The 11,546-nt window shown below is 36.3% G+C and overlaps 1 long non-coding RNA gene and 1 other non-coding gene across 5 annotated transcripts; one reads left to right on the top strand and one right to left on the bottom strand.

Moving 5' to 3' along the window:
- Positions 1-2,353: 2,353 nt before the first annotated feature.
- On the bottom strand, positions 2,354-6,480 carry LOC128126436 (uncharacterized). 4 transcript variants are annotated; one of them, XR_008224369.1, is made up of 6 exons: positions 5,267-6,480; positions 4,009-4,435; positions 3,777-3,845; positions 3,598-3,658; positions 3,167-3,361; positions 2,354-2,573 (listed from the first exon to the last, which is right to left on the bottom strand). It is a non-coding gene; the product is annotated as an uncharacterized LOC128126436 (long non-coding RNA). The 4 variants fall into 4 exon arrangements; XR_008224370.1 differs by having other exon boundaries at positions 3,615-3,658; XR_008224368.1 differs by lacking the exon at positions 3,777-3,845.
- LOC111890485 (small nucleolar RNA Z279/snoR105/snoR108) lies at positions 2,774-2,877 on the top strand. Its single transcript, XR_002849886.1, has one exon. It is a non-coding gene; the product is annotated as a small nucleolar RNA Z279/snoR105/snoR108 (small nucleolar RNA).
- Positions 6,481-11,546: the final 5,066 nt, after the last annotated feature.

The raw sequence follows: 11,546 nt of genomic DNA, 5'->3' as shown, positions 1-11,546 counted from the left end.
TGAAAGTACCTGAAACCTTATGGGGTGAAGCCGTGAGGCACGCGGTCTATGTATTGAACCGTGTGACAACCAAAGCCTTGAAAGAGAAGACGCCATATGAAGCATGGGCTGGAAGAAAACCAAATCTGGAGCACTTACGGGTATTTGGTTGCACAGCTCACACAAAAGTTGTAAAAGGGCATATGAGGAAACTTGAAGACAGAAGCAGGCCATTGGTGTATTTGGGAACGGAACTTGGGAGTAAAGCTTATCGTTTGCTTGACCCCGATACCGGAAAAATCTGTGTAAGTCGAGATGTATGTTTCGAAGAAGATAGAGAATGGTCTTGGAATAACTCAGTTAAATTCAAAGATAGTCTTGGCATCCAGTTTGTGATAGAAGGTTATGGAGATGAGGTTGTAAGCCAAGAAGAAAATCCAATACCTTTTAATGTCGATAACAGCAATAACTCAAGAGAAGTGACCTACGACAACATTCCCCAAGATAGCCCAACTCAGGAGGCCCAGGGTGAGGAATTTTCTGATTCATTTGAGTTAGCCCAAGAAACACCCCACAATAGCCCATCACCATCATTAGAAGAAAACCCTATCACACCCATCAGTTCAACCGGTTCGAACACTACATCATCTGAATCAACCGGAGGCGGGGCTCCAAAAAGATATCGACGACTATCAGATATCTACAGACAGGAAGATGAACTGATGTTTGCACTCGACAATGAAGAACCGGAGTCGTACAGTCAAGCTAGTAAAGAAAAGGAATGGGTAAAGGCGATGGAAGTTGAGTTGTCTGCAATCGAAAGAAATAAAACATGGGAGCTAGTCAGACTGCCACCTGGCCGAAGACCCATCGGTCTCAAATGGGTATATAAGCTGAAACGAGATCCCAATGGTAATGTGTTGAAACATAAGGCCAGGTTAGTGGCCAAAGGTTACGTTCAGAAGCAAGGGATCGACTTTGAAGATGTATTCGCTCCTGTGGCTCGGTTGGAAACGGTGAGAATACTTCTGGCTTTAGCAGGTATTAATGGCTGGCACGTTCATCACCTGGACGTGAAATCAGCATTTCTACACGGCAAGTTGGAGGAAGAGGTATATGTAACACAGCCTGAGGGATTCGTGCAGAAAAACAAATCTGGATTGGTGTACAAGCTGTCTAAAGCCTTGTATGGTCTTCGTCAAGCCCCCCGGGCATGGAATGCACGCCTTGATAAACATTTGAAGCTAATTGGGTTTGTAAGATGCGCCCATGAGTATGCAGTATACATAAGGAAAACCAACAGCAGCCTATTGATTGTAGGCACCTACGTTGATGACCTTATTGTTACTGGAACAAGCAAGAAGGAAATTGATTTGTTTAAGAAGGAAATGAATCAAGAGTTTGAAATGAGTGATATGGGGTTGCTGACATATTATTTGGGTATTGAAGTCTCACAAAAGGAGCATGGAATAACCTTGAAACAAACAGGTTATGCAAAGAAACTACTAGAAAAGACCGGTATGCTGGAATGCAATCCTACAAAGACCCCAATGGAACACAATCTCGAACTCACCAAGGATGAAAGTGGAAAACCGGTGGATGCTACTGAATACCGAAGCATAGTGGGTGGGCTAAGATATCTGTGCCACACACGGCCAGACATCTCGTATGCTGTTGGAGTTGTAAGTCGGTTCCTCGAGAGACCCACCGAACAACACAATCATGCTGTGAAAAGAATACTAAGGTATATAAAAGGAACTCTCAACCTTGGTCTGGTATACACACGAAGCAAAGAAAAAATGCAAATAGTAGCATACTCTGACAGCAATCATGCAAGAGACGTGAATGACAGGCGAAGCACAGGTGGCATGGTATTTTACTTGAACAAAAATCTGGTGACATGGAACTCTCAGAAGCAACAGTGTGTTGCACTCTCGTCATGCGAGGCGGAATTCATGGCTGCAAACTTGGCAACATGCCAAGGCATATGGGTCCGAAGCTTGTTCAAGAAATTACAGGTGAAAAGTTGGGTCCAGTAACAATACTCATTGACAACAAGTCAACACTGGAATTAGTCAAGCATCCGGTTTTCCATGGACGTAGCAAGCACATAGATACTCGGTTTCATTTCATAAGAGAATGCATTGAACGAGGGGATGTCATTGTTAAGTTTATTGCAAGTGTGGAGCAGCAGGCAGACATTCTCACTAAGCCACTCGCAAGGAACAAGTTCAAGGAGATGAGGAACATGCTTGGAATGAAGAGCATCTAGCATTCTGGATTAGGGGGAATTTGTTGGTATAATCCAGAAAGTTTGGGGACCATTTATGTTTGTTTTTCATTTATGTCTATTTCCAGTATTCACATAGGAAGCTGTCAAAGGCCATGTTGGTCATTTTCCCTTTTCTTTAGGAACTAGCAATTAAGTGGTTTAGTGGTTCCACATTTCTAGCTTATTGATAGGATAAGTAGCTTGTAACGTCTTAGTTTTTGAAGCAGTGAGAAAACCCAGAAAATTGCTCCATCTCGTCTTGTACTTTGATCTCTCTAATCCTCTCCATTTTCTGCTCTGTTTTAGTTGTGTGAAACAGGGCCTGCAACAATAACATCGGCCCAAATTCATTGGTTTATCATCAACATGAAAAAGCATACATTATTTCCTGCAAGTTTTTCTTCAAATAAATAATATATGTAAGCATTATCGAGTCAATTTTCAAAGTTAATAGACCCATATTTTCACCACGTTTTAAAATAGGAACAGATAATGCAAGTTTGACATTGAATATTGGAAGATGGGGAGTGATGAGGCGTTATCGCTCGCAATTAAAATATGCGAGATGAGTGTCTGCCTAAAGCTTTACGACAATCAGGCACCTCCAGTCTTAACCATCTGATCCCTATTTTATAATTTTTATTTCTATTTTACTTTTAAAAATTATTATCATTTATTCATAAATTTTATTAAATTTGTTTTTGTTTTTTCAAAGTTTGTATGTCAGTTGGTTAAAATTTCACAAATTCTAGTTTTGCGTATATGAATATTTTATGATTTTTTTATAGTTCTTTTTGCAAAAGATTCGCATGATTTTTTTTAATGAAAATAAGATCATTATTAATGAAATAAAATTAGTTTTTTTTTGTGAAAACTTATGTTATTTACTGATCTTATTTTGAAAGACGTAGGTACCTCAAGTCAGAGCCATCAAGAGCTGAAGAAAACATAGTCATTATGCTTCTTCCTCTAGTCTTCCAGCTATAAAATCGGATAGATTGACTTCTTTTAATTGATCTTTGACTGAGGACAAAATGGACGAATTCTCTTTTTGTGCTTTATGAGTGTGGGAGAAAATGCATATGCTCTGTCTGGAAGAATCATCTCCAACTGCAACAAAAGGAAAACATTATTATACTCTTCTAAACCAGAGTTTTAGAAAACTAAAATGCATATTTATACTGACAAAATCATATAACCTAACCACAGTGCGAGACACATTTAAATTTAAAATAATTCTTCGTCTAAAGAATTTATAATTGAATTTGATTAAAGGTGGTAGATAGGAAGTGGCATAACAGAAAAGACACTGGTTATCATTTGGATGAACAATAAGTTATATGTACTTTTAAAGATGACACACCGAGCCTCTACTATGGAGATGTCTTTCTTCTGGCTCCATAACACCTGAAAATAGATATTTAATCTATGAGATAAATATAAATAGTAGACAAACACAATGGAAAAGGTAAGAAAATTGATATTGGATTTGAATTTAGTGAAGACCGAGATCTTCTTTTATTACCCAACATGAATACAAAACCTTGATAGCATTGAGACACAACATGTTTCTTGAGCACCAACATATCTACAACTTTAGTTAGTATTAATCTAAGTTAGCTGTGTATATGATGTTGTATATGTATACTAAAAAATTGAATATTAAAACAATGTACCCTTAAAAAGTAGTCCTCAATATTAAACAAGTTTAGGGTCCAAGCCATAGTTCAAAAATAGTTAAGCCTTTTCTAAATTACCTGACTATTATCAAACATCCCAAGCTTTGATTCATAGCTCATACTCCACAAAAGGCCATGGTCTTTTCACTGCTGTTATAAACACGTTTTAATCATTTTCAACTTTTACAAATAATCATTGACTAAATTAAACTTTTAAATTCTAATTTTGGACCTTTATAGTTTACTTCACCAGCATTAGAAGAATTGATTATTGAAAACATACAAGAAGGTAGTCTACATTTACACATACTGTAAGATGATGTATTGAAATTCCCATTATTTACATATGATCTTTCTGCAACCCCGGTTGATATTTTCTCTCCATGATGTAGAAAAGTAGATCGAATTAGCCCAAAAGATTTAACAAAAGCTCTCTTCATCTTCATTCCAGTATTTTGATGTTGATTTAAAAACTTGTAAACTTCATGGGAGGGTCTTAAGAATCCTGAATAACATCAGGTTATGTGAACAATTGGTAATAAAAGTACAAAGATAATTAGGAAAGGAACGATCACAAAACATTTGATATGTAACTACTAACTTGTTGACTTAAATTGAAAGCTTTTCATGTATTAAATAAGTGAAAAATTATACACTTGAAATTCAAATTATCCATATTTCATATGCTTGAGCTAAGGAATTTCAGTTTAGGGTATGATAATGATTTTCTGAGATTTAATTTGACTCATTTTATCAACCTTCAATCTCAATCCAAGTCTAATACCTTAACCTTAGTGAAGAAGAATTGTAACGAGAAATCGAATAGGATTAGAGTTAAACACGCTAAAGATCAATCAAGAACATAGAATGTAAATAGAATCTGGTTTTAGCTCATATGACTCTCAAATGAACAAGAGTACAAAAATAGACAACATACATGGAAAACTTGTTATCTAATTCTAAGTTCACTTCCTATTTATAGGAAACCGAGAGTACAAAAAATACTAAGTCTAGGAGTTACGCTTCAAACATAAAATCGACTTAGTAAATACATTACATACAAAATAAAGCAAATACACTTCAACTCTTTACAAAAAGACTTCGACCCTAACAATTCCATCAGCTTTAGAAGAACATCAATATAAAACAATAATCAAGTAAGAAAACTATTGCAATCACATAAATCACTGTACAATGCATGACGAATGCACAAATCTGCACATATAGAAAGCTCAAGAGCAAAAAAACAATAATAATAACAACTGGATCATTTCCAGAACAAAGTTGTTCTCACAGCCAGGTCTCGCAAGAGCAACAACGTCATGGTAGTGGTTACCTAGCAAAATCCATGCAAATCCAGGTTTGAAACATGATGTGGACAACATATATATTGGAAGTTTGAATGGACAAAAATGTTGATTTCGATTCTGATTAACGGGGGCTTCGAAGCCTTGATCGAGAGGATTGAGAAAAAACGGAAGCAGCCTTCCTGAAAGTGTTGATTTTCCATAATACACATGGAAAACCTGCAAATGTCAGATAGAACTTAGAAGTTACCAAGTTACCAAGAAGCTGGCATCGGGATGAAGATATGCCGACACAAATTTGATTACATCTAGACTTGCAAACCTGGTTTGTATTTAGGCAGGGTGAAAGGATTGCAAGAAAGGAGATAATTTTGGGAAAACAAAATACCTAATTAGGACCCTTTAAATTGAGTCGTCGACTTTCTTGATGAAAGCCCTAATTTTCATAAAGAGGAAGATTTGTGGAATAAAGCATTCGAAAATAAACCTTCGTGGGCAGATAAAAGCCAATCAAAGTGACATGGTGGCGGTGTTGCCGTTCGATTTATGAAGATTAAGGCAAAATGGGTTGTAGAACCACAACGAAAGATGGAGACACCACTTCCTTCTCTAAGCCCAATATGTATACACGATGGTGGTCGTCTGTCATACCCCCTCGCATTGTTAATTTCCCTTTTCTACGTTTTTCATACCCCCTCGGATTGCTTCAATTTCGAAATCCAGACCCAAGTCATCGTGGGTTTTTTTTTTCCAATCAAAAGGTAGACAGATGGAGCTAAAGTTCCCTAAAAACCCCTGATCCCGAAAACTTAGGGCAACACAATGGGAAGCGAATCAGCTTGAATCGAGGGCGTAAAAGAAGACGCCAGAGCAAATGGTGGTGGCGGTGAAGATGAGGATTATGATGAATGAAGAATTAACATAAGAATGGTTAGGAAACCGAAGGAAGACACAGTAGTGGAAAAGCTATCTAAGTAGTGAGGCGGTGGGAAGGAGTCGTGTAAGCATCCCATTGGAGGCAAAGATGGTGTAAAAACGGTGAAGCAAATTCAAAATAACACGTGTAAACAAAAGAAAGTTCAAAATGACATAAACTGACCCCCACAAAAATCAATGACAACTTAGATAGAGTTGCAAAGACATCTATAATTGAAGACCATTTCTATCAAAAAAAAAACATGAAATTCACTGTTGTTCCTAACAAATGAGAAAGAATTGCAAACACACTAACACATAAGGACCATTTTTGCCACCTCCTTAGGAACTTTACTGTTCCTAAAGAGAGACTTCTTTAATATATATATATATATATATATATATATATATATATATATATATATATATATATATATATATATATATATATATATATATATATTACCTTAGCTTTTTGTAGTTTATTGACACTTCATACAAATCAAAATAAAAAGAAAATCGAAAATCGAAAAGCAAATTTCAAATGATAAGAATGTGATGGAAATTACAGTGTCTATAATAGAGAAACGATGACGGGATTTTAAAAATTAAATACCCAAATTAACAATGTGGAACTTGAATGGTTTCTGAACAGTTTCATTATATATCTTAATGTAAAACGGTAAACTAAAGAAAAAAATTGTGACTTTATAAATTCTATTTTTTATATAAATGCATAATCATTTGGAGCATGTGTTAAAATGTTATTACTTGAATGCATTTCTCAAATTAAATGAATGGTAGATTGCCAAAAAACAAATAAAAATAACGACAATATTCATAGAAAAGTTTTTATTTGATGATTTGGTCCAAAACAGAATAATATTTAAATATGACCGAGATTGTACATTCTGATTTGAATTTAGAATATGAAATTTTAAGACGATTGAAAATTTATAAAAAGTTACACAATAAAAGATATATTTTGTTTAATCAGTGGCAATCTTTTAATTGCATGTATATGAGTCCACCATAGCCCACAATGAAGTATCAAGTTGTCGCAACATAATAATATTATACTCATTTCTTACAATCTTTTTTGTCATTTTCGATATTTTTAACATACTTTTTATGCAGGTTGAAAAAAATGATTCATATATTTTTTTCTTGTGGTAAAGCAAAACTTACAAAACTGGATCGCATTAGCACAAAAATAAAAATATGATCAGACTAATGTAATCTCAAAGCCCCAGGTTCTTTCACAAGATGAATTACAATTGCAAGAAGGATCAAGTATCATAAAACAATGATTACGATATACAAAACATGAGACTAGTTGATGAGAGTAGAAGTTATAATCTAAAACATGATTTTTTCACAAAATAATAATAATAATAATAATAATAATAATAATAATAATAATAAATACCTTGTGATTGCCTTCTAAAATAAGGTAATCCAGGGTATGGTTCAATCCATATATGATCATTACAGAATACATATCCATGTGTTTACCACAAATTTCATTTGTGAAATTGATGAAAGACAAGACTTAAAGACGTATAAGTGTAACCTGGATTGAGATACGTGCATCACAAAGTTCATTATTTAGTTTTCTTTTGCACATAAAGGCAACAACTTGACGTGTCAAAATCTTGTTCAAAATTATTTTTTTTGGCAACATTTGCGTTTTAAAATATAATACCTTTAAATGACAACCACAAAATAGTATGTTAAAAAAAATTAATAATAGAGACCTTTCGGTGTCCACTCTAACATCAAATGAACCACTGGTATCTACAAGAGCTTGTTCACCACAACTCGCTATAAGACAAAAGCAAATCCTTATTGTTCACACCAATAGCCTCGTCTAATGATGGATCTTGAGCATGCTCAGCATTAACCTATGCAGAAGAACCCATAAAAATTACATAACTAAAATATTTTAGGTAAACGGCCTTTTTGGTCAAGTACATCTAAACAATCACTCTTTTTGAAGTGCATATATTATGATTTTCTTATAATATTGTAAGTTATCATGTGTTGGGGTTGGAAAACTCTTCTATTAAACACTAAAATGGAATTACGATAGGAGGAGCAACTCTCACACTCAACTATTATAAAAAACCAACCCTCTCACTAACACTCTCACTCTAAGTGTTATACTATCTGTTTCCCTGTGTTTTTGGGATGCTTACAACTGAAGATGAAGCCTCTATTTATACCCATGACAGCCACCATTTGTGTAACCTTCATTAATTGTGTTCATCATAGGGTAGGAAGAAAAACTTGTCACCGTAGGTTTCATTTTGTCAACAATGATGGCTACTGTAGCTTTGGAGACTTTGGAGGCTGGAACACAACAAATCTCCCCCTCCAGTCTCCGTCCTACAATCCTCATCCCAACTATGTCACCACATAGTTTGTGTTTTTCTTATGTCACCACCTTTGTCAACATGTCTGCAGGATTGTTGTTGGTGTTTGTCACACCCCCAAACCTGAACGGCGGAAACGTTCGGGGGCGGATGACTTCATGTGGTAACGTAACAAATGAATACATAGTAAAGAAAGCAATACAACCATCATATATATAATTGAAAGTTTACATTTGTCAAAAGTTACATGTTCAAAACCAATTACAATATGATGTCAAAATACAAGATTAAACTGGCGCCGCAGCATCCCTTCATCAAAAGCAAAATGAATACCTGAAATTTACTGATTTCCTGGGACATACAAGTAATTTTGAAAGAGTAGATCAGCATTTAAGCTGGTGAGTTTCATAAGTATTTAAATGACAATGTTTGAATGAAATGAAATGTTTTGTCCTTGTTTGTTTGTGTTTAGAAAATCCCATATTTTCTACTAGTATAATAGTAGCCTTCACTCAAGACCAATGTTTGTTTCTAAAATGTATGTAAGTGTAAAATAACCAATGAGTTTGAAAACCTTGTAAATCAATGCATTTTTAATACCCCTTGTGAGTTTTATAACCATACTATCGACTCAGAATGCCTATACACAACGTTCTTCAGGCGTTGGAATGTTATGACGTTTGTCACCCCAAACGGTGGACTGCAGCTAACAGTCAGGGCGCGGGTTGTCAAGCCCGTATAGATCTATACACAAACACCACGCTCCCCCTCCAAGGGATTTTGGTATATAATACAGGACTTGAAATGTGTACTCGAACGTACATGAAGTTAGTGTCTCACGAAACCGTGGTATAAAAACAGATCTACTTGTTAAAATGTTACGTTTGTTCTTGTATACGAAAGTAAACTTCTTGAAATTCATGTTTCCAGTACATAAGAGTTAGAAATTTGTTCGTAAAACCATACCTATTATAGTTTTCTAAAAGTGTGTCCTGTTTGTTTAGAAATACCTAGAAAAGGAATCACTTGTTTATGAAAGCATAGATTTTTGGTGTAGAGTCCAAGATAGACAAGAATAATCTAAGAAAAGTTTAGTTTATACATGCATTACAACAAATTTATATTTCAAAAGATAGAATGCCATTTTAACATATGTTATATATATGAAAGTTCCTTAAAGGTTTATAAATCGCATGTGATTTGGATATATAACAGCATATAAAAGAGTTTCTTTATGAACTCACTTGAAAGTTGAAAGTTTGAACTCACTTGAAAGCATATAAAAGAATTTATAAAATATTTAAAATGTAAATTAAGGGGTATGAACTCACTTGAAAGTTTGAAGATAGCGAGATGGAAAACCAGGCAAAGTTTCGTCTCGGGAAACGGATTTTCCTCGGGATTCTCGGGAATCTCGGGAGTAAAATCGACCCTCGGGACTTGAGCAAAAAGACCAGAGCTTCGGGTTTGAACGGGCACGGAAAACGAGGAAAGATTGTGAGAGAGAGGAGAGAAATGATCCCTTTTCTCGGAAGCCCTCGCATCCTATTTATAGGAAGGCTGAACTGCCTCGGTACGCGGGGCGTACGCTCGTGCGCAGCGCGTACGCGTACGTCATGCATGACCGAAGCCTCGACTGCCTCGGCTTCGGATGGGACGGGTTGCTGGGGAGGCGGGTCGGATGGGACGGCGGGTCGGACGGGTCGAACGCTTCGGACGGGTCGAACGCTTTGGACGCCTCGGATAGGGCGACGTGGACGATCAGAGGCCAAGTCTCTCGGGTACGCAGGGCGTACAAGGGTACGCAGCGCGTACCTCGGATGAGGACGCTGACTCCTCTTCGGATAAGGTCCGATTTTTGAATTAAATAAATATATAATTTATTTAATAAGCTTCAAAAATTCATATCTTCTTCATACGAACTCGGTTTTCGATGGTCTTTATATCCACGCGTAGGTGAGACTACGCTCTACAACTTTCGTTTAGACTCCGTCGGCAAATTCCGAAATTATTATTTTATTTATTTATTTTAAACTCATCGTGTTTAAGGAATTTCTTTGAAAATTCATAACTTCTTTATCTGATGTCGGGTTTTGCCAGACTTTTTACCGCTGGAATACTATTGTCGAGACCTTTGATTCTCGTTTAGGTCATTCCGGCCAAAAGTCGCTCGATCTCCGATTCGAGTTTTTAGATGTCTGTTGCTAAGCCGAACTTGGAAAAATCATAACTTCGCTATATGAAGTCGGATTTGGGCGTTCTTTTCATGTACGATCATGGTTCAAATACATTTAAACATAGAAGGAAATTAAATAGAACTATTTGTACATTTTATTATGAAAATAAATTTTATTACTCAAAAGTGGTTACAATACTTGACCCTTTTTGGTCATTACAAAGAGTTGAAATATCGGGTTGTCACATCATCCCCCCGTTAGAGAGAATTTCGTCCCAAAATTTAAAGTAGTAATGATACTAGTGAGCATGAAAGAGATGAGGGTACTTTTGTTTCATTTGATCTTCGCGTTCCCATGTGAATTCAGGTCCCCGCTTGGCGTTCCAGCGAACCTTCACGATGGGTATGCGACTTTGTTTTGTTTGTTTGACCTCTCGGTCCATGATTTCTACTGGTTCTTCCATAAATTTGAGGCTCTCGTTGATCTCGATCTCGTCGAGTGGGATAACAAGAGTCTCGTCGGACAGACACTTTTTCAAGTTTGACACGTGGAAGGTTGGATGGATGTTACTAAGTTCGCGCGGTAGGTTAAGTTTGTAAGCCACAGGGCCGATTCTGGCAAGGATCTCGAAAGGCCCTATGCATCTTGGATTTAGTTTCCCACGCTTTCCAAATCGTATTAAACCCTTCCACGGTGAGACCTTTAATAAGACGTGGTCTCCTACCTGGAATTCCAAAGGTTTCCTCCTTTGGTCAGCGTAGCTTTTCTGTTGGTCTCTAGAGGCTTTCAATCGTTCACGAATCTGAACGATCTTCTCTGTCGTTTCTCGTATGATTTCCAGA

This window comes from Lactuca sativa, chromosome 5, assembly GCF_002870075.4.
Source record: "Lactuca sativa cultivar Salinas chromosome 5, Lsat_Salinas_v11, whole genome shotgun sequence".
NCBI classification, from domain to species: Eukaryota; Viridiplantae; Streptophyta; class Magnoliopsida; order Asterales; family Asteraceae; genus Lactuca; species Lactuca sativa.
The sequence above is the reverse complement of the archived record's forward strand: the minus strand, read 5'-3'. Positions and strand labels throughout refer to the sequence as shown.